The sequence below is a fragment of the Kogia breviceps genome, chromosome 2, assembly GCF_026419965.1.
Source record: "Kogia breviceps isolate mKogBre1 chromosome 2, mKogBre1 haplotype 1, whole genome shotgun sequence".
Taxonomy (NCBI): domain Eukaryota; kingdom Metazoa; phylum Chordata; class Mammalia; order Artiodactyla; family Physeteridae; genus Kogia; species Kogia breviceps.
In genome coordinates, this window is record NC_081311.1 from 102,531,094 (window position 1) to 102,556,592 (window position 25,499).

Genomic DNA, 25,499 nt, shown 5'->3' on the forward strand with positions numbered 1-25,499 from the left:
AGTTTGCAGTCTGCGAAGCACAGTCATGGCCCACAGCGCTGCAGGAGTGCCATCTCCAAAGTGAATGGGAAGCTGCCCTCCCTCGAGTGGGTAAAGGCCTAACACCAGGCCTGAAGGCACGTCACCGTGTGCAAAAGAAGAACAGAAAACGGACATTTTTCCCTGTAGGAAAAGGGCTCTCAGTTTCTTAAACGGAAAGACAAGCTTTCAGAAGTAAGTCAGTATTGGAGAGAGGCAGAAGGCTGTACTAGGCAGAGGCTAGGGTAAGAGGTTCCTCAAAGCAGCCTTCTCAAAGGGCATAGAAGCAGAGGCCTTCTCCAGCGGCCTCTCCACCAGAGTCTATCCACAAAAGGAACACCTTGAAGCTGGCTGCGAATGCACAGCTTAGGAGGAAAGCAGTACCCGCATGCTACGAATGTGATCTCTTGATGGTGCCCCAGAAAGGAACTCTGGCACTTGTACTTCCCAAGTGAGCTTAGCTGCACAACGTTTGCCCCACAGTGGCGAGCAGAAACATTGCTAGTGGCCAGTGAGCCACCCCATACACCGGGGCAGTAGCACCACACATATCTCCCAGAGAACAGAGACTTCCCAATCCGTGCGTGTTCTCTTCGAATGGAGAGGGTAGTTTGCAGTCTGCGAAGCACAGTCATGGCCCACAGCGCTGCAGGAGTGCCATCTCCAAAGTGAATGGGAAGCTGCCCTCCCTCGAGTGGGTAAAGGCCTAACACCAGTCGTGAAGGCACGTCAACGTGTGCCAAAGAAGAACAGAAAACGGACATTTTTCCCTGTAGGAAAAGGGCTCTCGGTTTCTCAAACGGAAAGACAAGCTGTCAGAAGTAAGTCAGTATTGGAGAGAGGCAGAAGGCTGTACTTGGCAGAGGCTAGGGTAAGAGGTTCCTCAAAGCAGCCTTCTCAAAGGGCATAGAAGCAGAGGCCTTCTCCAGCGGCCTCTCCACCAGAGTCTATCCACAAAAGGAACACCCTGAAGCTGGCTGCAAATGCACAGCTTAGGAGGAAAGCAGTACCCGCATGCTACGAATGTGATCTCTTGATGGTGCCCCAGAAAGGAACTCTGGCACTTGTACTTCCCAAGTGAGCTTAGCTGCACAACGTTGGCCCCACAGTGGCGAGCAGAAACATTGCTAGTGGCCAGTGAGCCACCCCATACACCGGGGCAGTAGCACCACACACATCTCCCAGAGAACAGAGACTTCCCAATCCGTGCGTGTTCTCTTCGAATGGAGAGGGTAGTTTGCAGTCTGCGAAGCACAGTCATGGCCCACAGCGCTGCAGGAGTGCCATCTCCAAAGTGAATGCGAAGCTGCCCTCCCTCGAGAGGGTAAAGGCCTAACACCAGCCCTGAAGGCACGTCACCGTGTGCAAAAGAAGAACAGAAAACGGACATTTTTCCCTGTAGGAAAAGGGCTCTCGGTTTCTCAAACGGAAAGACAAGCTGTCAGAAGTAAGTCAGTATTGGAGAGAGGCAGAAGGCTGTACTAGGCAGAGGCTAGGGTAAGAGGTTCCTCAAAGCAGCCTTCTCAAAGGGCATAGAAGCAGAGGCCTTCTCCAGCGGCCTCTCCACCAGAGTCTATCCACAAAAGGAACACCTTGAAGCTGGCTGCGAATGCACAGCTTAGGAGGTAAGCAGTACCCGCATGCTACGAATGTGATCTCTTGATGGTGCCCCAGAAAGGAACTCTGGCACTTGTACTTCCCAAGTGAGCTTAGCTGCACAACGTTTGCCCCACAGTGGCGAGCAGAAACATTGCTAGTGGCCAGTGAGCCACCCCATACACCGGGGCAGTAGCACCACACACATCTCCCAGAGAACAGAGACTTCCCAATCCGTGCGTGTTCTCTTCGAATGGAGAGGGTAGTTTGCAGTCTGCGAAGCACAGTCATGGCCCACAGCGCTGCAGGAGTGCCATCTCCAAAGTGAATGGGAAGCTGCCCTCCCTCGAGTGGGTAAAGGCCTAACACCAGTCGTGAAGGCACGTCAACGTGTGCAAAAGAAGAACAGAAAACGGACATTTTTCCCTGTAGGAAAAGGGCTCTCGGTTTCTCAAACGGAAAGACAAGCTGTCAGAAATAAGTCAGTATTGGAGAGAGGCAGAAGGCTGTACTAGGCAGAGGCTAGGGTAACAGATTCCTCAAAGCAGCCTTCTCAAAGGGCATAGAAGCAGAGGCCTTCTCCAGCGGCCTCTCCACCAGAGTCTATCCACAAAAGGAACACCTTGAAGCTGGCTGCGAATGCACAGCTTAGGAGGAGAGCAGTACCCGCATGCTACGAATGTGATCTCTTGATGGTGCCCCAGAAAGGAACTCTGGCACTTGTACTTCCCAAGTGAGCTTAGCTGCACAACGTTTGCCCCACAGTGGCGAGCAGAAACATTGCTAGTGGCCAGTGAGCCACCCCATACACCGGGGCAGTAGCACCACACACATCTCCCAGAGAACAGAGACTTCCCAATCCGTGCGTGTTCTCTTCGAATGGAGAGGGTAGTTTGCAGTCTGCGAAGCACAGTCATGGCCCACAGCGCTGCAGGAGTGCCATCTCCAAAGTGAATGGGAAGCTGCCCTCCCTCGAGTGGGTAAAGGCCTAACACCAGTCGTGAAGGCATGTCAACGTGTGCAAAAGAAGAACAGAAAACGGACATTTTTCCCTGTAGGAAAAGGGCTCTCGGTTTCTCAAACGGAAAGACAAGCTGTCAGAAGTAAGTCAGTATTGGAGAGAGGCAGAAGGCTGTACTAGGCAGAGGCTAGGGTAAGAGGTTCCTCAAAGCAGCCTTCTCAAAGGGCATAGAAGCAGAGGCCTTCTCCAGCGGCCTCTCCACCAGAGTCTATCCACAAAAGGAACACCTTGAAGCTGGCTGCGAATGCACAGCTTAGGAGGAAAGCAGTACCCGCATGCTACGAATGTGATCTCTTGACGGTGCCCCAGAAAGGAACTCTGGCACTTGTACTTCCCAAGTGAGCTTAGCTGCACAACGTTTGCCCCACAGTGGCGAGCAGAAACATTGCTAGTGGCCAGTGAGCCACCCCATACACCGGGGCAGTAGCACCACACACATCTCCCAGAGAACAGAGACTTCCCAATCCGTGCGTGTTCTCTTCGAATGGAGAGGGTAGTTTGCAGTCTGCGAAGCACAGTCATGGCCCACAGCGCTGCAAGAGTGCCATCTCCAAAGTGAATGGGAAGCTGCCCTCCCTCGAGTGGGTAAAGGCCTAATACCAGGCCTGAAGGCACGTCACCGTGTGCAAAAGAAGAACAGAAAACGGACATTTTTCCCTTTAGGAAAAGGGCTCTCGGTTTCTTAAACGGAAAGACAAGCTGTCAGAAGTAAGTCAGTATTGGAGAGAGGCAGAAGGCTGTACTAGGCAGAGGCTAGGGTAAGAGGTTCCTCAAAGCAGCCTTCTCAAAGGGCATAGAAGCAGAGGCCTTCTCCAGCGGCCTCTCCACCAGAGTCTATCCACAAAAGGAACACCTTGAAGCTGGCTGCGAATGCACAGCTTAGGAGGAAAGCAGTACCCGCATGCTACGAATGTGATCTCTTGATGGTGCCCCAGAAAGGAACTCTGGCACTTGTACTTCCCAAGTGAGCTTAGCTGCACAACGTTTGCCCCACAGTGGCGAGCAGAAACATTGCTAGTGGCCAGTGAGCCACCCCATACACCGGGGCAGTAGCACCACACACATCTCCCAGAGAACAGAGACTTCCCAATCCGTGCGTGTTCTCTTCGAATGGAGAGGGTAGTTTGCAGTCTGCGAAGCACAGTCATGGCCCACAGCGCTGCTGGAGTGCCATCTCCAAAGTGAATGGGAAGCTGCCCTCCCTCGAGTGGGTAAAGGCCTAACACCAGCCCTGAAGGCACGTCACCGTGTGCAAAAGAAGAACAGAAAACGGACATTTTTCCCTGTAGGAAAAGGGCTCTCGGTTTCTCAAACGGAAAGACAAGCTGTCAGAAGTAAGTCAGTATTGGAGAGAGGCAGAAGGCTGTACTAGGTAGAGGCTAGGGTAAGAGGTTCCTCAAAGCAGCCTTCTCAAAGGGCATAGAAGCAGAGGCCTTCTCCAGCGGCCTCTCCACCAGAGTCTATCCACAAAAGGAACACCTTGAAGCTGGCTGCGAATGCACAGCTTAGGAGGAAAGTAGTACCCGCATGCTACGAATGTGATCTCTTGATGGTGCCCCAGAAAGGAGCTCTGGAACTTGTACTTCCCAAGTGAGCTTAGCTGCACAACGTTTGCCCCACAGTGGCGAGCAGAAACATTGCTAGTGGCCAGTGAGCCACCCCATACACCGGGGCAGTAGCACCACACACATCTCCCAGAGAACAGAGACTTCCCAATCCGTGCGTGTTCTCTTCGAATGGAGAGGGTAGTTTGCAGTCTGCGAAGCACAGTCATGGCCCACAGCGCTGCAGGAGTGCCATCTCCAAAGTGAATGCGAAGCTGCCCTCCCTCGAGAGGGTAAAGGCCTAACACCAGCCCTGAAGGCACGTCACCGTGTGCAAAAGAAGAACAGAAAACGGACATTTTTCCCTGTAGGAAAAGGGCTCTCGGTTTCTCAAACGGAAAGACAAGCTGTCAGAAGTAAGTCAGTATTGGAGAGAGGCAGAAGGCTGTACTAGGCAGAGGCTAGGGTAAGAGGTTCCTCAAAGCAGCCTTCTCAAAGGGCATAGAAGCAGAGGCCTTCTCCAGCGGCCTCTCCACCAGAGTCTATCCACAAAAGGAACACCTTGAAGCTGGCTGCGAATGCACAGCTTAGGAGGAAAGCAGTACCCGCATGCTACGAATGTGATCTCTTGATGGTGCCCCAGAAAGGAACTCTGGAACTTGTACTTCCCAAGTGAGCTTAGCTGCACAACGTTTGCCCCACAGTGGCGAGCAGAAACATTGCTAGTGGCCAGTGAGCCACCCCATACACCGGGGCAGTAGCATCACACATATCTCCCAGAGAACAGAGACTTCCCAATCCGTGCGTGTTCTCTTCGAATGGAGAGGGTAGTTTGCAGTCTGCGAAGCACAGTCATGTCCCACAGCGCTGCAGGAGTGCCATCTCCAAAGTGAATGGGAAGCTGCCCTCCCTCGAGTGGGTAAAGGCCTAACACCAGTCGTGAAGGCACGTCAACGTGTGCAAAAGAAGAACAGAAAACGGACATTTTTCCCTGTAGGAAAAGGGCTCTCGGTTTCTCAAACGGAAAGACAAGCTGTCAGAAGTAAGTCAGTATTGGAGAGAGGCAGAAGGCTGTAGTAGGCAGAGGCTAGGGTAAGAGGTTCCTCAAAGCAGCCTTCTCAAAGGGCATAGAAGCAGAGGCCTTCTCCAGCGGCCTCTCCACCAGAGTCTATCCACAAAAGGAACACCTTGAAGCTGGCTGCGAATGCACAGCTTAGGAGGAAAGCAGTACCCGCATGCTACGAATGTGATCTCTTCATGGTGCCCCAGAAAGGAACTCTGGCACTTGTACTTCCCAAGTGAGCTTAGCTGCACAACGTTTGCCCCACAGTGGCGAGCAGAAACATTGCTAGTGGCCAGTGAGCCACCCCATACACCGGGGCAGTAGCACCACACACATCTCCCAGAGAACAGAGACTTCCCAATCCGTGCGTGTTCTCTTCGAATGGAGAGGGTAGTTTGCAGTCTGCGAAGCACAGTCATGGCCCACAGCGCTGCAGGAGTGCCATCTCCAAAGTGAATGGGAAGCTGCCCTCCCTCGAGTGGGTAAAGGCCTAACACCAGCCCTGAAGGCACGTCACCGTGTGCAAAAGAAGAACAGAAAATGGACATTTTTCCCTGTAGGAAAAGGGCATTCGGTTTCTCAAACGGAAAGACAAGCTGTCAGAAGTAAGTCAGTATTTGAGAGAGGCAGAAGGCTGTACTTGTCAGAGGCTAGGGTAAGAGGTTCCTCAAAGCAGCCTTCTCAAAGGGCATAGAAGCAGAGGCCTTCTCCAGCGGCCTCTCCACCAGAGTCTATCCACAAAAGGAACACCTTGAAGCTGGCTGCGAATGCACAGCTTAGGAGGAAAGCAGTACCCGTATGCTACGAATGTGATCTCTTGATGGTGCCCCAGAAAGGAACTCTGGCACTTGTACTTCCCAAGTGAGCTTAGCTGCACAACGTTTGCCCCACAGTGGCGAGCAGAAACATTGCTAGTGGCCAGTGAGCCACCCCATACACCGGGGCAGTAGCACCACACACATCTCCCAGAGAACAGAGACTTCCCAATCCGTGCGTGTTCTCTTCGAATGGAGAGGGTAGTTTGCAGTCTGCGAAGCACAGTCATGGCCCACAGCGCTGCAGGAGTGCCATCACCAAACTGAATGGGAAGCTGCCCTCCCTCGAGTGGATAAAGGCCTAACACCAGTCGTGAAGGCACGTCACCGTGTGCAAAACAAGAACAGAAAACGGACATTTTTCCCTGTAGGAAAAGGGCTCTCGGTTTCTCAAACGGAAAGACAAGCTGTCAGAAGTAAGTCAGTATTGGAGAGAGGCAGAAGGCTGTACTAGGTAGAGGCTAGGGTAAGAGGTTCCTCAAAGCAGCCTTCTCAAAGGGCATAGAAGCAGAGGCCTTCTCCAGCGGCCTCTCCACCAGAGTCTATCCACAAAAGGAACACCTTGAAGCTGGCTGCGAATGCACAGCTTAGGAGGAAAGCAGTACCCGCATGCTACGAATGTGATCTCTTGATGGTGCCCCAGAAAGGAACTCTGGCACTTGTACTTCCCAAGTGAGCTTAGCTGCACAACGTTTGCCCCACAGTGGCGAGCAGAAACATTGCTAGTGGCCAGTGAGCCACCCCATACACCGGGGCAGTAGCACCACACACATCTCCCAGAGAACAGAGACTTCCCAATCCGTGCGTGTTCTCTTCGAATGGAGAGGGTAGTTTGCAGTCTGCGAAGCACAGTCATGGCCCACAGCGCTGCAGGAGTGCCATCACCAAACTGAATGGGAAGCTGCCCTCCCTCGAGTGGATAAAGGCCTAACACCAGTCGTGAAGGCACGTCACCGTGTGCAAAACAAGAACAGAAAACGGACATTTTTCCCTGTAGGAAAAGGGCTCTCGGTTTCTCAAACGGAAAGACAAGCTGTCAGAAGTAAGTCAGTATTGGAGAGAGGCAGAAGGCTGTACTAGGTAGAGGCTAGGGTAAGAGGTTCCTCAAAGCAGCCTTCTCAAAGGGCACAGAAGCAGAGGCCTTCTCCAGCGGCCTCTCCACCAGAGTCTATCCACAAAAGGAACACCTTGAAGCTGGCTGCGAATGCACAGCTTAGGAAGAAAGCAGTACCCGAATGCTACGAATGTGATCTCTTGATGGTGCCCCAGAAAGGAACTCTGGCACTTGTACTTCCCAAGTGAGCTTAGCTGCACAACGTTTGCCCCACAGTGGCGAGCAGAAACATTGCTAGTGGCCAGTGAGCCACCCCATACACCGGGGCAGTAGCACCACACATATCTCCCAGAGAACAGAGACTTCCCAATCCGTGCGTGTTCTCTTCGAATGGAGAGGGTAGTTTGCAGTCTGCGAAGCACAGTCATGGCCCACAGCGCTGCAGGAGTGCCATCTCCAAAGTGAATGGGAAGCTGCCCTCCCTCGAGTGGGTAAAGGCCTAACACCAGTCGTGAAGGCACGTCAACGTGTGCAAAAGAAGAACAGAAAACGGACATTTTTCCCTGTAGGAAAAGGGCTCTCGGTTTCTCAAACGGAAAGACAAGCTGTCAGAAGTAAGTCAGTATTGGAGAGAGGCAGAAGGCTGTACTTGGCAGAGGCTAGGGTAAGAGGTTCCTCAAAGCAGCCTTCTCAAAGGGCATAGAAGCAGAGGCCTTCTCCAGCGGCCTCTCCACCAGAGTCTATCCACAAAAGGAACACCCTGAAGCTGGCTGCAAATGCACAGCTTAGGAGGAAAGCAGTACCCGCATGCTACGAATGTGATCTCTTGATGGTGCCCCAGAAAGGAACTCTGTAACATGTACTTCCGAAGTGAGCTTAGCTGCACAACGTTTGCCCCACAGTGGCGAGCAGAAACATTGCTAGTGGCCAGTGAGCCACCCCATACACCGGGGCAGTAGCACCACACACATCTCCCAGAGAACAGAGACTTCCCAATCCGTGCGTGTTCTCTTCAAATGGAGAGGGTAGTTTGCAGTCTGCGAAGCACAGTCATGGCCCACAGCGCTGCTGGAGTGCCATCTCCAAAGTGAATGGGAAGCTGCCCTCCCTCGAGTGGGTAAAGGCCTAACACCAGCCCTGAAGGCACGTCACCGTGTGCAAAAGAGGAACAGAAAAGGGACATTTTTCCCTGTAGGAAAAGGGCTCTCGGTTTCTCAAACGGAAAGACAAGCTGTCAGAAGTAAGTCAGTATTGGAGAGAGGCAGAAGGCTGTACTAGGTAGAGGCTAGGGTAAGAGGTTCCTCAAAGCAGCCTTCTCAAAGGGCATAGAAGCAGAGGCCTTCTCCAGCGGCCTCTCCACCAGAGTCTATCCACAAAAGGAACACCTTGAAGCTGGCTGCGAATGCACAGCTTAGGAGGAAAGCAGTACCCGCATGCTACGAATGTGATCTCTTGATGGTGCCCCAGAAAGGAACTCTGGAACTTGTACTTCCCAAGTGAGCTTAGCTGCACAACGTTTGCCCCACAGTGGCGAGAAGAAACATTGCTAGTGGCCAGTGAGCCACCCCATACACCGGGGCAGTAGCACCACACACATCTCCCAGAGAACAGAGACTTCCCAATCCGTGCGTGTTCTCTTCGAATGGAGAGGGTAGTTTGCAGTCTGCGAAGCACAGTCATGGCCCACAGCGCTGCTGGAGTGCCATCTCCAAAGTGAATGGGAAGCTGCCCTCCCTCGAGTGGGTAAAGGCCTAACACCAGCCCTGAAGGCACGTCACCGTGTGCAAAAGAAGAACAGAAAACGGACATTTTTCCCTGTAGGAAAAGGGCTCTCGGTTTCTCAAACGGAAAGACAAGCTGTCAGAAGTAAGTCAGTATTGGAGAGAGGCAGAAGGCTGTACTAGGTAGAGGCTAGGGTAAGAGGTTCCTCAAAGCAGCCTTCTCCAAGGGAATAGAAGCAGAGGCCTTCTCCAGCGGCCTCTCCACCAGAGTCTATCCACAAAAGGAACACCTTGAAGCTGGCTGCGAATGCACAGCTTAGGAGGAAAGCAGTACCCGCATGCTACGAATGTGATATCTTGATGGTGCCCCAGAAAGGAGCTCTGGAACTTGTACTTCCCAAGTGAGCTTAGCTGCACAACGTTTGCCCCACAGTGGCGAGCAGAAACATTGCTAGTGGCCAGTGAGCCACCCCATACACCGGGGCAGTAGCACCACACACATCTCCCAGAGAACAGAGACTTCCCAATCCGTGCGTGTTCTCTTCGAATGGAGAGGGTAGTTTGCAGTCTGCGAAGCACAGTCATGGCCCACAGCGCTGCAGGAGTGCCATCTCCAAAGTGAATGCGAAGCTGCCCTCCCTCGAGAGGGTAAAGGCCTAACACCAGCCCTGAAGGCACGTCACCGTGTGCAAAAGAAGAACAGAAAACGGACATTTTTGCCTGTAGGAAAAGGGCTCTCGGTTTCTCAAACGGAAAGACAAGCTGTCAGAAGTAAGTCAGTATTGGAGAGAGGCAGAAGGCTGTACTAGGCAGAGGCTAGGGTAAGAGGTTCCTCAAAGCAGCCTTCTCAAAGGGCATAGAAGCAGAGGCCTTCTCCAGCGGCCTCTCCACCAGAGTCTATCCACAAAAGGAACACCTTGAAGCTGGCTGCGAATGCACAGCTTAGGAGGAAAGCAGTACCCGCATGCTACGAATGTGATCTCTTGATGGTGCCCCAGAAAGGAACTCTGGAACTTGTACTTCCCAAGTGAGCTTAGCTGCACAACGTTTGCCCCACAGTGGCGAGCAGAAACATTGCTAGTGGCCAGTGAGCCACCCCATACACCGGGGCAGTAGCACCACACATATCTCCCAGAGAACAGAGACTTCCCAATCCGTGCGTGTTCTCTTCGAATGGAGAGGGTAGTTTGCAGTCTGCGAAGCACAGTCATGTCCCACAGCGCTGCAGGAGTGCCATCTCCAAAGTGAATGGGAAGCTGCCCTCCCTCGAGTGGGTAAAGGCCTAACACCAGTCGTGAAGGCACGTCAACGTGTGCAAAAGAAGAACAGAAAACGGACATTTTTCCCTGTAGGAAAAGGGCTCTCGGTTTCTCAAACGGAAAGACAAGCTGTCAGAAGTAAGTCAGTATTGGAGAGAGGCAGAAGGCTGTAGTAGGCAGAGGCTAGGGTAAGAGGTTCCTCAAAGCAGCCTTCTCAAAGGGCATAGAAGCAGAGGCCTTCTCCAGCGGCCTCTCCACCAGAGTCTATCCACAAAAGGAACACCTTGAAGCTGGCTGCGAATGCACAGCTTAGGAGGAAAGCAGTACCCGCATGCTACGAATGTGATCTCTTCATGGTGCCCCAGAAAGGAACTCTGGCACTTGTACTTCCCAAGTGAGCTTAGCTGCACAACGTTGGCCCCACAGTGGCAAGCAGAAACATTGCTAGTGGCCAGTGAGCCACCCCATACACCGGGGCAGTAGCACCACACACATCTCCCAGAGAACAGAGACTTCCCAATCCGTGCGTGTTCTCTTCGAATGGAGAGGGTAGTTTGCAGTCTGCGAAGCACAGTCATGTCCCACAGCGCTGCAGGAGTGCCATCTCCAAAGTGAATGCAAAGCTGCCCTCCCTCGAGAGGGTAAAGGCCTAACACCAGCCCTGAAGGCACGTCACCGTGTGCAAAAGAAGAACAGAAAACGGACATTTTTCCCTGTAGGAAAAGGGCTCTCGGTTTCTCAAACGGAAAGACAAGCTGTCAGAAGTAAGTCAGTATTGGAGAGAGGCAGAAGGCTGTACTAGGCAGAGGCTAGGGTAAGAGGTTCCTCAAAGCAGCCTTCTCAAAGGGCATAGAAGCAGAGGCCTTCTCCAGCGGCCTCTCCACCAGAGTCTATCCACAAAAGGAACACCTTGAAGCTGGCTGCGAATGCACAGCTTAGGAGGAAAGCAGTACCCGCATGCTAGGAATGTGATCTCTTGACGGTGCCCCAGAAAGGAACTCTGGCACTTGTACTTCCCAAGTGAGCTTAGCTGCACAACGTTTGCCCCACAGTGGCGAGCAGAAACATTGCTAGTGGCCAGTGAGCCACCCCATACACCGGGGCAGTAGCACCACACACATCTCCCAGAGAACAGAGACTTCCCAATCCGTGCGTGTTCTCTTCGAATGGAGAGGGTAGTTTGCAGTCTGCGAAGCACAGTCATGGCCCACAGCGCTGCAGGAGTGCCATCTCCAAAGTGAATGGGAAGCTGCCCTCCCTCGAGTGGGTAAAGGCCTAACACCAGCCCTGAAGGCACGTCACCGTGTGCAAAAGAAGAACAGAAAACGGACATTTTTCCCTGTAGGAAAAGGGCTCTCGGTTTCTCAAACGGAAAGACAAGCTGTCAGAAGTAAGTCAGTATTGGAGAGAGGCAGAAGGCTGTACTAGGCAGAGGCTAGGGTAAGAGGTTCCTCAAAGCAGCCTTCTCAAAGGGCATAGAAGCAGAGGCCTTCTCCAGCGGCCTCTCCACCAGAGTCTATCCACAAAAGGAACACCTTGAAGCTGGCTGCGAATGCACAGCTTAGGAGGAAAGCAGTACCCGCATGCTACGAATGTGATCTCTTGATGGTGCCCCAGAAAGGAACTCTGGCACTTGTACTTCCCAAGTGAGCTTAGCTGCACAACGTTTGCCCCACAGTGGCGAGCAGAAACATTGCTAGTGGCCAGTGAGCCACCCCATACACCGGGGCAGTAGCACCACACATATCTCCCAGAGAACAGAGACTTCCCAATCCGTGCGTGTTCTCTTCGAATGGAGAGGGTAGTTTGCAGTCTGCGAAGCACAGTCATGGCCCACAGCGCTGCAGGAGTGCCATCTCCAAAGTGAATGGGAAGCTGCCCTCCCTCGAGTGGGTAAAGGCCTAACACCAGTCGTGAAGGCACGTCAACGTGTGCAAAAGAAGAACAGAAAACGGACATTTTTCCCTGTAGGAAATGGGCTCTCGGTTTCTCAAACGGAAAGACAAGCTGTCAGAAGTAAGTCAGTATTGGAGAGAGGCAGAAGGCTGTACTTGGCAGAGGCTAGGGTAAGAGGTTCCTCAAAGCAGCCTTCTCAAAGGGCATAGAAGCAGAGGCCTTCTCCAGCGGCCTCTCCACTAGAGTCTATCCACAAAAGGAACACCTTGAAGCTGGCTGCGAATGCACAGCTTAGGAGGAAAGCAGTACCCGCATGCTACGAATGTGATCTCTTGATGGTGCCCCAGAAAGGAACTCTGGCACTTGTACTTCCCAAGTGAGCTTAGCTGCACAACGTTTGCCCCACAGTGGCGAGCAGAAACATTGCTAGTGGCCAGTGAGCCACCCCATACACCGGGGCAGTAGCACCACACACATCTCCCAGAGAACAGAGACTTCCCAATCCGTGCGTGTTCTCTTCGAATGGAGAGGGTAGTTTGCAGTCTGCGAAGCACAGTCATGGCCCACAGCGCTGGAGGAGTGCCATCTCCAAAGTGAATGGGAAGCTGCCCTCCCTCGAGAGGGTAAAGGCCTAACACCAGTCGTGAAGGCACGTCAACGTGTGCAAAAGAAGAACAGAAAACGGACATTTTTCCCTGTAGGAAAAGGGCTCTCGGTTTCTCAAACGGAAAGACAAGCTGTCAGAAGTAAGTCAGTATTGGAGAGAGGCAGAAGGCTGTACTAGGCAGAGGCTAGGGTAAGAGGTTCCTCAAAGCAGCCTTCTCAAAGGGCATAGAAGCAGAGGCCTTCTCCAGCGGCCTCTCCACCAGAGTCTATCCACAAAAGGAACACCTTGAAGCTGGCTGCGAATGCACAGCTTAGGAGGAAAGCAGTACCCGCATGCTACGAATGTGATCTCTTGACGGTGCCCCAGAAAGGAACTCTGGCACTTGTACTTCCCAAGTGAGCTTAGCTGCACAACGTTTGCCCCACAGTGGCGAGCAGAAACATTGCTAGTGGCCAGTGAGCCACCCCATACACAGGGGCAGTAGCACCACACACATCTCCCAGAGAACAGACACTTCCCAATCCGTGCGTGTTCTCTTCGAATGGAGAGGGTAGTTTGCAGTCTGCGAAGCACAGTCATGGCCCACAGCGCTGCAGGAGTGCCATCTCCAAAGTGAATGGGAAGCTGCCCTCCCTCGAGTGGGTAAAGGCCTAACACCAGGCCTGAAGGCACGTCACCGTGTGCAAAAGAAGAACAGAAAACGGACATTTTTCCCTGTAGGAAAAGGGCTCTCGGTTTCTTAAACGGAAAGACAAGCTGTCAGAAGTAAGTCAGTATTGGAGAGAGGCAGAAGGCCGTACTAGGCAGAGGCTAGGGTAAGAGGTTCCTCAAAGCAGCCTTCTCAAAGGGCATAGAAGCAGAGGCCTTCTCCAGCGGCCTCTCCACCAGAGTCTATCCACAAAAGGAACACCTTGAAGCTGGCTGCGAATGCACAGCTTAGGAGGAAAGCAGTACCCGCATGCTACGAATGTGATCTCTTGATGGTGCCCCAGAAAGGAACTCTGGCACTTGTACTTCCCAAGTGAGCTTAGCTGCACAACGTTTGCCCCACAGTGGCGAGCAGAAACATTGCTAGTGGCCAGTGAGCCACCCCATACACCGGGGCAGTAGCACCACACACATCTCCCAGAGAACACAGACTTCCCAATCCGTTCGTGTTCTCTTCGAATGGAGAGGGTAGTTTGCAGTCTGTGAAGCACAGTCATGGCCCACAGCGCTGCAGGAGTGCTATCACCAAAGTGAATGGGAAGCTGCCGTCCCTCGAGTCGGTAAAGATCTAACACCAGCCCTGAAGGCACGTCACCGTGTGCAAAAGAAGAACAGAAACCGGAAATTTTTCCCTGTAGGAAAAGGGCTCTCGGTTTCTCAAACGGAAAGACAAGCTGTCAGAAGTAAGTCAGTATTGGAGAGAGGCAGAAGGCTGTACTTGTCAGAGGCTAGGGTAAGAGGATCCTCAAAGCAGCCTTCTCAAAGGGCATAGAAGCAGAGGCCTTCTCCAGCGGCCTCTCCACCAGAGTCTATCCACAAAAGGAACACCTTGAAGCTGGCTGCGAATGCACAGCTCAGGAGGAAAGCAGTACCCGCATGCTACGAATGTGATCTCTTGATGGTGCCCCAGAAAGGAACTCTGGCATTTGTACTTCCCAAGTGAGCTTAGCTGCACAACGTTTGCCCCACAGTGGCGAGCAGAAACATTGCTAGTCGCCAGTGAGCCACCCCATACACCGGGGCAGTAGCACCACACACATCTCCCAGAGAACAGAGACTTCCCAATCCGTGCGTGTTCTCTTCGAATGGAGAGGGTAGTTTGCAGTCTGCGAAGCACAGTCATGGCCCACAGCGCTGCAGGAGTGCCATCACCAAAGTGAATGGGAAGCTGCCCTCCCTCGAGTGGATAAAGGCCTAACACCAGTCGTGAAGGCACGTCACCGTGTGCAAAACAAGAACAGAAAACGGACATTTTTCCCTGTAGGAAAAGGGCTCTCGGTTTCTCAAACGGAAAGACAAGCTGTCAGAAGTAAGTCAGTATTGGAGAGAGGCAGAAGGCTGTACTAGGTAGAGGCTAGGGTAAGAGGTTCCTCAAAGCAGCCTTCTCAAAGGGCATAGAAGCAGAGGCCTTCTCCAGCGGCCTCTCCACCAGAGTCTATCCACAAAAGGAACACCTTGAAGCTGGCTGCGAATGCACAGCTTAGGAAGAAAGCAGTACCCGAATGCTACGAATGTGATCTCTTGATGGTGCCCCAGAAAGGAACTCTGGCACTTGTACTTCCCAAGTGAGCTTAGCTGCACAACGTTTGCCCCACAGTGGCGAGCAGAAACATTGCTAGTGGCCAGTGAGCCACCCCATACACCGGGGCAGTAGCACCACACATATCTCCCAGAGAACAGAGACTTCCCAATCCGTGCGTGTTCTCTTCGAATGGAGAGGGTAGTTTGCAGTCTGCGAAGCACAGTCATGGCCCACAGCGCTGCAGGAGTGCCATCTCCAAAGTGAATGGGAAGCTGCCCTCCCTCGAGTGGGTAAAGGCCTAACACCAGTCGTGAAGGCACGTCAACGTGTGCAAAAGAAGAACAGAAAACGGACATTTTTCCCTGTAGGAAAAGGGCTCTCGGTTTCTCAAACGGAAAGACAAGCTGTCAGAAGTAAGTCAGTATTGGAGAGAGGCAGAAGGCTGTACTTGGCAGAGGCTAGGGTAAGAGGTTCCTCAAAGCAGCCTTCTCAAAGGGCATAGAAGCAGAGGCCTTCTCCAGCGGCCTCTCCACCAGAGTCTATCCACAAAAGGAACACCCTGAAGCTGGCTGCAAATGCACAGCTTAGGAGGAAAGCAGTACCCGCATGCTACGAATGTGATCTCTTGATGGTGCCCCAGAAAGGAACTCTGGCACTTGTACTTCCCAAGTGAGCTTAGCTGCACAATGTTGGCCCCACAGTGGCGAGCAGAAACATTGCTAGTGGCCAGTGAGCCACCCCATACACCGGGGCAGTAGCACCACACACATCTCCCAGAGAACAGAGACTTCCCAATCCGTGCGTGTTCTCTTCGAATGGAGAGGGTAGTTTGCAGTCTGCGAAGCACAGTCATGGCCCACAGCGCTGCAGGAGTGCCATCTCCAAAGTGAATGCGAAGCTGCCCTGCCTCGAGAGGGTAAAGGCCTAACACCAGCCCTGAAGGCACGTCACCGTGTGCAAAAGAAGAACAGAAAACGGACATTTTTCCCTGTAGGAAAAGGGCTCTCGGTTTCTCAAACGGAAAGACAAGCTGTCAGAAGTAAGTCAGTATTGGAGAGAGGCAGAAGGCTGTACTAGGCAGAGGCTAGGGTAAGAGGTTCCTCAAAGCAGCCTTCTCAAAGGGCATAGAAGCAGAGGCCTTCTCCAGCGGCCTCTCCACCAGAGTCTATCCACAAAAGGAACACCTTGAAGCTGGCTGCGAATGCACAGCTTAGGAGGTAAGCAGTACCCGCATGCTACGAATGTGATCTCTTGATGGTGCCCCAGAAAGGAACTCTGGCACTTGTACTTCCCAAGTGAGCTTAGCTGCACAACGTTTGCCCCACAGTGGCGAGCAGAAACATTGCTAGTGGCCAGTGAGCCACCCCATACACCGGGGCAGTAGCACCACACACATCTCCCAGAGAACAGAGACTTCCCAATCCGTGCGTGTTCTCTTCGAATGGAGAGGGTAGTTTGCAGTCTGCGAAGCACAGTCATGGCCCACAGCGCTGCAGGAGTGCCATCTCCAAAGTGAATGCGAAGCTGCCCTCCCTCGAGTGGGTAAAGGCCTAACACCAGTCGTGAAGGCACGTCAACGTGTGCAAAAGAAGAACAGAAAACGGACATTTTTCCCTGTAGGAAAAGGGCTCTCGGTTTCTCAAACGGAAAGACAAGCTGTCAGAAGTAAGTCAGTATTGGAGAGAGGCAGAAGGCTGTACTAGGCAGAGGCTAGGGTAAGAGATTCCTCAAAGCAGCCTTCTCAAAGGGCATAGAAGCAGAGGCCTTCTCCAGCGGCCTCTCCACCAGAGTCTATCCACAAAAGGAACACCTTGAAGCTGGCTGCGAATGCACAGCTTAGGAGGAGAGCAGTACCCGCATGCTACGAATGTGATCTCTTGATGGTGCCCCAGAAAGGAACTCTGGCACTTGTACTTCCCAAGTGAGCTTAGCTGCACAACGTTTGCCCCACAGTGGCGAGCAGAAACATTGCTAGTGGCCAGTGAGCCACCCCATACACCGGGGCAGTAGCACCACACACATCTCCCAGAGAACAGAGACTTCCCAATCCGTGCATGTTCTCTTCGAATGGAGAGGGTAGTTTGCAGTCTGCGAAGCACAGTCATGGCCCACAGCGCTGCAGGAGTGCCATCTCCAAAGTGAATGGGAAGCTGCCCTCCCTCGAGTGGGTAAAGGCCTAACACCAGTCGTGAAGGCACGTCAACGTGTGCAAAAGAAGAACAGAAAACGGACATTTTTCCCTGTAGGAAAAGGGCTCTCGGTTTCTCAAACGGAAAGACAAGCTGTCAGAAGTAAGTCAGTATTGGAGAGAGGCAGAAGGCTGTACTAGGCAGAGGCTAGGGTAAGAGGTTCCTCAAAGCAGCCTTCTCAAAGGGCATAGAAGCAGAGGCCTTCTCCAGCGGCCTCTCCACCAGAGTCTATCCACAAAAGGAACACCTTGAAGCTGGCTGCGAATGCACAGCTTAGGAGGAAAGCAGTACCCGCATGCTACGAATGTGATCTCTTGACGGTGCCCCAGAAAGGAACTCTGGCACTTGTACTTCCCAAGTGAGCTTAGCTGCACAACGTTTGCCCCACAGTGGCGAGCAGAAACATTGCTAGTGGCCAGTGAGCCACCCCATACACCGGGGCAGTAGCACCACACACATCTCCCAGAGAACAGAGACTTCCCAATCCGTGCGTGTTCTCTTCGAATGGAGAGGGTAGTTTGCAGTCTGCGAAGCACAGTCATGGCCCACAGCGCTGCAAGAGTGCCATCTCCAAAGTGAATGGGAAGCTGCCCTCCCTCGAGTGGGTAAAGGCCTAATACCAGGCCTGAAGGCACGTCACCGTGTGCAAAAGAAGAACAGAAAACGGACATTTTTCCCTGTAGGAAAAGGGCTCTCGGTTTCTTAAACGGAAAGACAAGCTGTCAGAAGTAAGTCAGTATTGGAGAGAGGCAGAAGGCTGTACTAGGCAGAGGCTAGGGTAAGAGGTTCCTCAAAGCAGCCTTCTCAAAGGGCATAGAAGCAGAGGCCTTCTCCAGCGGCCTCTCCACCAGAGTCTATCCACAAAAGGAACACCTTGAAGCTGGCTGCGAATGCACAGCTTAGGAGGAAAGCAGTACCCGCATGCTACGAATGTGATCTCTTGATGGTGCCCCAGAAAGGAACTCTGGCACTTGTACTTCCCAAGTGAGCTTAGCTGCACAACGTTTGCCCCACAGTGGCGAACAGAAACATTGCTAGTGGCCAGTGAGCCACCCCATACACCGGGGCAGTAGCACCACACACATCTCCCAGAGAACAGAGACTTCCCAATCCGTGCGTGTTCTCTTCGAATGGAGAGGGTAGTTTGCAGTCTGCGAAGCACAGTCATGGCCCACAGCGCTGCAGGAGTGCCATCACCAAAGTGAATGGGAAGCTGCCCTCCCTCGAGTGGATAAAGGCCTAACACCAGTCGTGAAGGCACGTCACCGTGTGCAAAACAAGAACAGAAAACGGACATTTTTCCCTGTAGGAAAAGGGCTCTCGGTTTCTCAAACGGAAAGACAAGCTGTCAGAAGTAAGTCAGTATTGGAGAGAGGCAGAAGGCTGTACTAGGTAGAGGCTAGGGTAAGAGGTTCCTCAAAGCAGCCTTCTCAAAGGGCACAGAAGCAGAGGCCTTCTCCAGCGGCCTCTCCACCAGAGTCTATCCACAAAAGGAACACCTTGAAGCTGGCTGCGAATGCACAGCTTAGGAAGAAAGCAGTACCCGAATGCTACGAAAGTGATCTCTTGATGGTGCCCCAGAAAGGAACTCTGGCACTTGTACTTCCCAAGTGAGCTTAGCTGCACAACGTTTGCCCCACAGTGGCGAGCAGAAACATTGCTAGTGGCCAGTGAGCCACCCCATACACCGGGGCAGTAGCACCACACATATCTCCCAGAGAACAGAGACTTCCCAATCCGTGCGTGTTCTCTTCGAATGGAGAGGGTAGTTTGCAGTCTGCGAAGCACAGTCATGGCCCACAGCGCTGCAGGAGTGCCATCTCCAAAGTGAATGGGAAGCTGCCCTCCCTCGAGTGGGTAAAGGCCTAACACCAGTCGTGAAGGCACGTCAACGTGTGCAAAAGAAGAACAGAAAACGGACATTTTTCCCTGTAGGAAAAGGGCTCTCGGTTTCTCAAACGGAAAGACAAGCTGTCAGAAGTAAGTCAGTATTGGAGAGAGGCAGAAGGCTGTACTTGGCAGAGGCTAGGGTAAGAGGTTCCTCAAAGCAGCCTTCTCAAAGGGCATAGAAGCAGAGGCCTTCTCCAGCGGCCTCTCCACCAGAGTCTATCCACAAAAGGAACACCCTGAAGCTGGCTGCAAATGCACAGCTTAGGAGGAAAGCAGTACCCGCATGCTACGAATGTGATCTCTTGATGGTGCCCCAGAAAGGAACTCTGTAACATGTACTTCCGAAGTGAGCTTAGCTGCACAACGTTTGCCCCACAGTGGCGAGCAGAAACATTGCTAGTGGCCAGTGAGCCACCCCATACACCGGGGCAGTAGCACCACACACATCTCCCAGAGAACAGAGACTTCCCAATCCGTGCGTGTTCTCTTCAAATGGAGAGGGTAGTTTGCAGTCTGCGAAGCACAGTCATGGCCCACAGCGCTGCTGGAGTGCCATCTCCAAAGTGAATGGGAAGCTGCCCTCCCTCGAGTGGGTAAAGGCCTAACACCAGGCCTGAAGGCACGTCACCGTGTGCAAAAGAGGAACAGAAAAGGGACATTTTTCCCTGTAGGAAAAGGGCTCTCGGTTTCTCAAACGGAAAGACAAGCTGTCAGAAGTAAGTCAGTATTGGAGAGAGGCAGAAGGCTGTACTAGGTAGAGGCTAGGGTAAGAGGTTCCTCAAAGCAGCCTTCTCAAAGGGCATAGAAGCAGAGGCCTTCTCCAGCGGCCTCTCCACCAGAGTCTATCCACAAAAGAAACACCTTGAAGCTGGCTGCGAATGCACAGCTTAGGAGGAAAGCAGTACCCGCATGCTACGAATGTGATCTCTTGATGGTGCCCCAGAAAGGAACTCTGGAACTTGTACTTCCCAAGTGAGCTTAGCTGCACAACGTTTGCCCCACAGTGGCGAGAAGAAACATTGCTAGTGGCCAGTGAGCCACCCCATACACCGGGGCAGTAGCACCACACACATCTCCCAGAGAACAGAGACTTCCCAATCCGTGCGTGTTCTCTTCGAATGGAGAGGGTAGTTTGCAGTCTGCGAAGCACAGTCATGGCCCACAGCGCTGCTGGAGTGCCATCTCCAAAGTGAATGGGAAGCTGCCCTCCCTCGAGTGGGTAAAGGCCTAACACCAGCCCTGAAGGCACGTCACCGTGTGCAAAAGAAGAACAGAAAACGGACATTTTTCCCTGTAGGAAAAGGGCTCTCGGTTTCTCAAACGGAAAGACAAGCTGTCAGAAGTAAGTCAGTATTGGAGAGAGGCAGAAGGCTGTACTAGGTAGAGGCTAGGGTAAGAGGTTCCTCAAAGCAGCCTTCTCAAAGGGCATAGAAGCAGAGGCCTTCTCCAGCGGCCTCTCCACCAGAGTCTATCCACAAAAGGAACACCTTGAAGCTGGCTGCGAATGCACAGCTTAGGAGGAAAGCAGTACCCGCATGCTACGAATGTGATCTCTTGATGGTGCCCCAGAAAGGAGCTCTGGAACTTGTACTTCCCAAGTGAGCTTAGCTGCACAACGTTTGCCCCACAGTGGCGAGCAGAAACATTGCTAGTGGCCAGTGAGCCACCCCATACACCGGGGCAGTAGCACCACACACATCTCCCAGAGAACAGAGACTTCCCAATCCGTGCGTGTTCTCTTCGAATGGAGAGGGTAGTTTGCAGTCTGCGAAGCACAGTCATGGCCCACAGCGCTGCAGGAGTCCCATCTCCAAAGTGAATGCGAAGCTGCCCTCCCTCGAGAGGGTAAAGGCCTAACACCAGCCCTGAAGGCACGTCACCGTGTGCAAAAGAAGAACAGAAAACGGACATTTTTCCCTGTAGGAAAAGGGCTCTCGGTTTCTCAAACGGAAAGACAAGCTGTCAGAAGTAAGTCAGTATTGGAGAGAGGCAGAAGGCTGTACTAGGCAGAGGCTAGGGTAAGAGATTCCTCAAAGCAGCCTTCTCAAAGGGCATAGAAGCAGAGGCCTTCTCCAGCGGCCTCTCCACCAGAGTCTATCCACAAAAGGAACACCTTGAAGCTGGCTGCGAATGCACAGCTTAGGAGGAGAGCAGTACCCGCATGCTACGAATGTGATCTCTTGATGGTGCCCCAGAAAGGAACTCTGGCACTTGTACTTCCCAAGTGAGCTTAGCTGCACAACGTTTGCCCCACAGTGGCGAGCAGAAACATTGCTAGTGGCCAGTGAGCCACCCCATACACCGGGGCAGTAGCACCACACACATCTCCCAGAGAACAGAGACTTCCCAATCCGTGCGTGTTCTCTTCGAATGGAGAGGGTAGTTTGCAGTCTGCGAAGCACAGTCATGGCCCACAGCGCTGCAGGAGTGCCATCTCCAAAGTGAATGGGAAGCTGCCCTCCCTCGAGTGGATAAAGGCCTAACACCAGTCGTGAAGGCACGTCAACGTGTGCAAAAGAAGAACAGAAAACGGACATTTTTCCCTGTAGGAAAAGGGCTCTCGGTTTCTCAAACGGAAAGACAAGCTGTCAGAAGTAAGTCAGTATTGGAGAGAGGCAGAAGGCTGTACTAGGCAGAGGCTAGGGTAAGAGGTTCCTCAAAGCAGCCTTCTCAAAGGGCATAGAAGCAGAGGCCTTCTCCAGCGGCCTCTCCACCAGAGTCTATCCACAAAAGGAACACCTTGAAGCTGGCTGCGAATGCACAGCTTAGGAGGAAAGCAGTACCCGCATGCTACGAATGTGATCTCTTGACGGTGCCCCAGAAAGGAACTCTGGCACTTGTACTTCCCAAGTGAGCTTAGCTGCACAACGTTTGCCCCACAGTGGCGAGCAGAAACATTGCTAGTGGCCAGTGAGCCACCCCATACACCGGGGCAGTAGCACCACACACATCTCCCAGAGAACAGAGACTTCCCAATCCGTGCGTGTTCTCTTCAAATGGAGAGGGTAGTTTGCAGTCTGCGAAGCACAGTCATGGCCCACAGCGCTGCAAGAGTGCCATCTCCAAAGTGAATGGGAAGCTGCCCTCCCTCGAGTGGGTAAAGGCCTAATACCAGGCCTGAAGGCACGTCACCGTGTGCAAAAGAAGAACAGAAAACGGACATTTTTCCCTGTAGGAAAAGGGCTCTCGGTTTCTTAAACGGAAAGACAAGCTGTCAGAAGTAAGTCAGTATTGGAGAGAGGCAGAAGGCTGTACTAGGCAGAGGCTAGGGTAAGAGGTTCCTCAAAGCAGCCTTCTCAAAGGGCATAGAAGCAGAGGCCTTCTCAAGCGGCCTCTCCACCAGAGTCTATCCACAAAAGGAACACCTTGAAGCTGGCTGCGAATGCACAGCTTAGGAGGAAAGCAGTACCCGCATGCTACGAATGTGATCTCTTGATGGTGCCCCAGAAAGGAACTCTGGCACTTGTACTTCCCAAGTGAGCTTAGCTGCACAACGTTTGCCCCACAGTGGCGAGCAGAAACATTGCTAGTGGCCAGTGAGCCACCCCATACACCGGGGCAGTAGCACCACACACATCTCCCAGAGAACAGAGACTTCCCAATCCGTGCGTGTTCTCTTCGAATGGAGAGGGTAGTTTGCAGTCTGCGAAGCACAGTCATGTCCCACAGCGCTGCAGGAGTGCCATCTCCAAAGTGAATGCGAAGCTGCCCTCCCTCGAGAGGGTAAAGGCCTAACACCAGCCCTGAAGGCACGTCACCGTGTGCAAAAGAAGAACAGAAAACGGACATTTTTCCCTGTAGGAAAAGGGCTCTCGGTTTCTCAAACGGAAAGACAAGCTGTCAGAAGTAAGTCAGTATTGGAGAGAGGCAGAAGGCTGTACTAGGCAGAGGCTAGGGTAAGAGGTTCCTCAAAGCAGCCTTCTCAAAGGGCATAGAAGCAGAGGCCTTCTCCAGCGGCCTCTCCACCAGAGTCTATCCACAAAAGGAACACCTTGAAGCTGGCTGCGAATGCACAGCTTAGGAGGAAAGCAGTACCCGCACGCTACGAATGTGATCTCTTGATGGTGCCCCAGAAAGGAACTCTGGAACTTGTACTTCCCAAGTGAGCTTAGCTGCACAACGTTGGCCCCACAGTGGCGAGCAGAAACATTGCTAGTGGCCAGTGAGCCACCCCATACACCGGGGCAGTAGCACCACACATATCTCCCAGAGAACAGAGACTTCCCAATCCGTGCGTGTTCTCTTCGAATGGAGAGGGTAGTTTGCAGTTTGCGAAGCACAGTCATGTCCCACAGCGCTGCAGGAGTGCCATCTCCAAAGTGAATGGGAAGCTGCCCTCCCTCGAGTGGGTAAAGGCCTAACACCAGTCGTGAAGGCACGTCAACGTGTGCAAAAGAAGAACAGAAAACGGACATTTTTCCCTGTAGGAAAAGGGCTCTCGGTTTCTCAAACGGAAAGACAAGCTGTCAGAAGTAAGTCAGTATTGGAGAGAGGCAGAAGGCTGTACTTGGCAGAGGCTAGGGTAAGAGGTTCCTCAAAGCAGCCTTCTCAAAGGGCATAGAAGCAGAGGCCTTCTCCAGCGGCCTCTCCACCAGAGTCTATCCACAAAAGGAACACCCTGAAGCTGGCTGCAAATGCACAGCTTAGGAGGAAAGCAGTACCCGCATGCTACGAATGTGATCTCTTGATGGTGCCCCAGAAAGGAACTCTGTAACATGTACTTCCGAAGTGAGCTTAGCTGCACAACGTTTGCCCCACAGTGGCGAGCAGAAACATTGCTAGTGGCCAGTGAGCCACCCCATACACCGGGGCAGTAGCACCACACACATCTCCCAGAGAACAGAGACTTCCCAATCCGTGCGTGTTCTCTTCAAATGGAGAGGGTAGTTTGCAGTCTGCGAAGCACAGTCATGGCCCACAGCGCTGCTGGAGTGCCATCTCCAAAGTGAATGGGAAGCTGCCCTCCCTCGAGTGGGTAAAGGCCTAACACCAGGCCTGAAGGCACGTCACCGTGTGCAAAAGAGGAACAGAAAAGGGACATTTTTCCCTGTAGGAAAAGGGCTCTCGGTTTCTCAAACGGAAAGACAAGCTGTCAGAAGTAAGTCAGTATTGGAGAGAGGCAGAAGGCTGTACTAGGTAGAGGCTAGGGTAAGAGGTTCCTCAAAGCAGCCTTCTCAAAGGGCATAGAAGCAGAGGCCTTCTCCAGCGGCCTCTCCACCAGAGTCTATCCACAAAAGAAACACCTTGAAGCTGGCTGCGAATGCACAGCTTAGGAGGAAAGCAGTACCCGCATGCTACGAATGTGATCTCTTGATGGTGCCCCAGAAAGGAACTCTGGAACTTGTACTTCCCAAGTGAGCTTAGCTGCACAACGTTTGCCCCACAGTGGCGAGAAGAAACATTGCTAGTGGCCAGTGAGCCACCCCATACACCGGGGCAGTAGCACCACACACATCTCCCAGAGAACAGAGACTTCCCAATCCGTGCGTGTTCTCTTCGAATGGAGAGGGTAGTTTGCAGTCTGCGAAGCACAGTCATGGCCCACAGCGCTGCTGGAGTGCCATCTCCAAAGTGAATGGGAAGCTGCCCTCCCTCGAGTGGGTAAAGGCCTAACACCAGCCCTGAAGGCACGTCACCGTGTGCAAAAGAAGAACAGAAAACGGACATTTTTCCCTGTAGGAAAAGGGCTCTCGGTTTCTCAAACGGAAAGACAAGCTGTCAGAAGTAAGTCAGTATTGGAGAGAGGCAGAAGGCTGTACTAGGTAGAGGCTAGGGTAAGAGGTTCCTCAAAGCAGCCTTCTCAAAGGGCATAGAAGCAGAGGCCTTCTCCAGCGGCCTCTCCACCAGAGTCTATCCACAAAAGGAACACCTTGAAGCTGGCTGCGAATGCACAGCTTAGGAGGAAAGCAGTACCCGCATGCTACGAATGTGATCTCTTGATGGTGCCCCAGAAAGGAGCTCTGGAACTTGTACTTCCCAAGTGAGCTTAGCTGCACAACGTTTGCCCCACAGTGGCGAGCAGAAACATTGCTAGTGGCCAGTGAGCCACCCCATACACCGGGGCAGTAGCACCACACACATCTCCCAGAGAACAGAGACTTCCCAATCCGTGCGTGTTCTCTTCGAATGGAGAGGGTAGTTTGCAGTCTGCGAAGCACAGTCATGGCCCACAGCGCTGCAGGAGTCCCATCTCCAAAGTGAATGCGAAGCTGCCCTCCCTCGAGAGGGTAAAGGCCTAACACCAGCCCTGAAGGCACGTCACCGTGTGCAAAAGAAGAACAGAAAACGGACATTTTTCCCTGTAGGAAAAGGGCTCTCGGTTTCTCAAACGGAAAGACAAGCTGTCAGAAGTAAGTCAGTATTGGAGAGAGGCAGAAGGCTGTACTAGGCAGAGGCTAGGGTAAGAGATTCCTCAAAGCAGCCTTCTCAAAGGGCATAGAAGCAGAGGCCTTCTCCAGCGGCCTCTCCACCAGAGTCTATCCACAAAAGGAACACCTTGAAGCTGGCTGCGAATGCACAGCTTAGGAGGAGAGCAGTACCCGCATGCTACGAATGTGATCTCTTGATGGTGCCCCAGAAAGGAACTCTGGCACTTG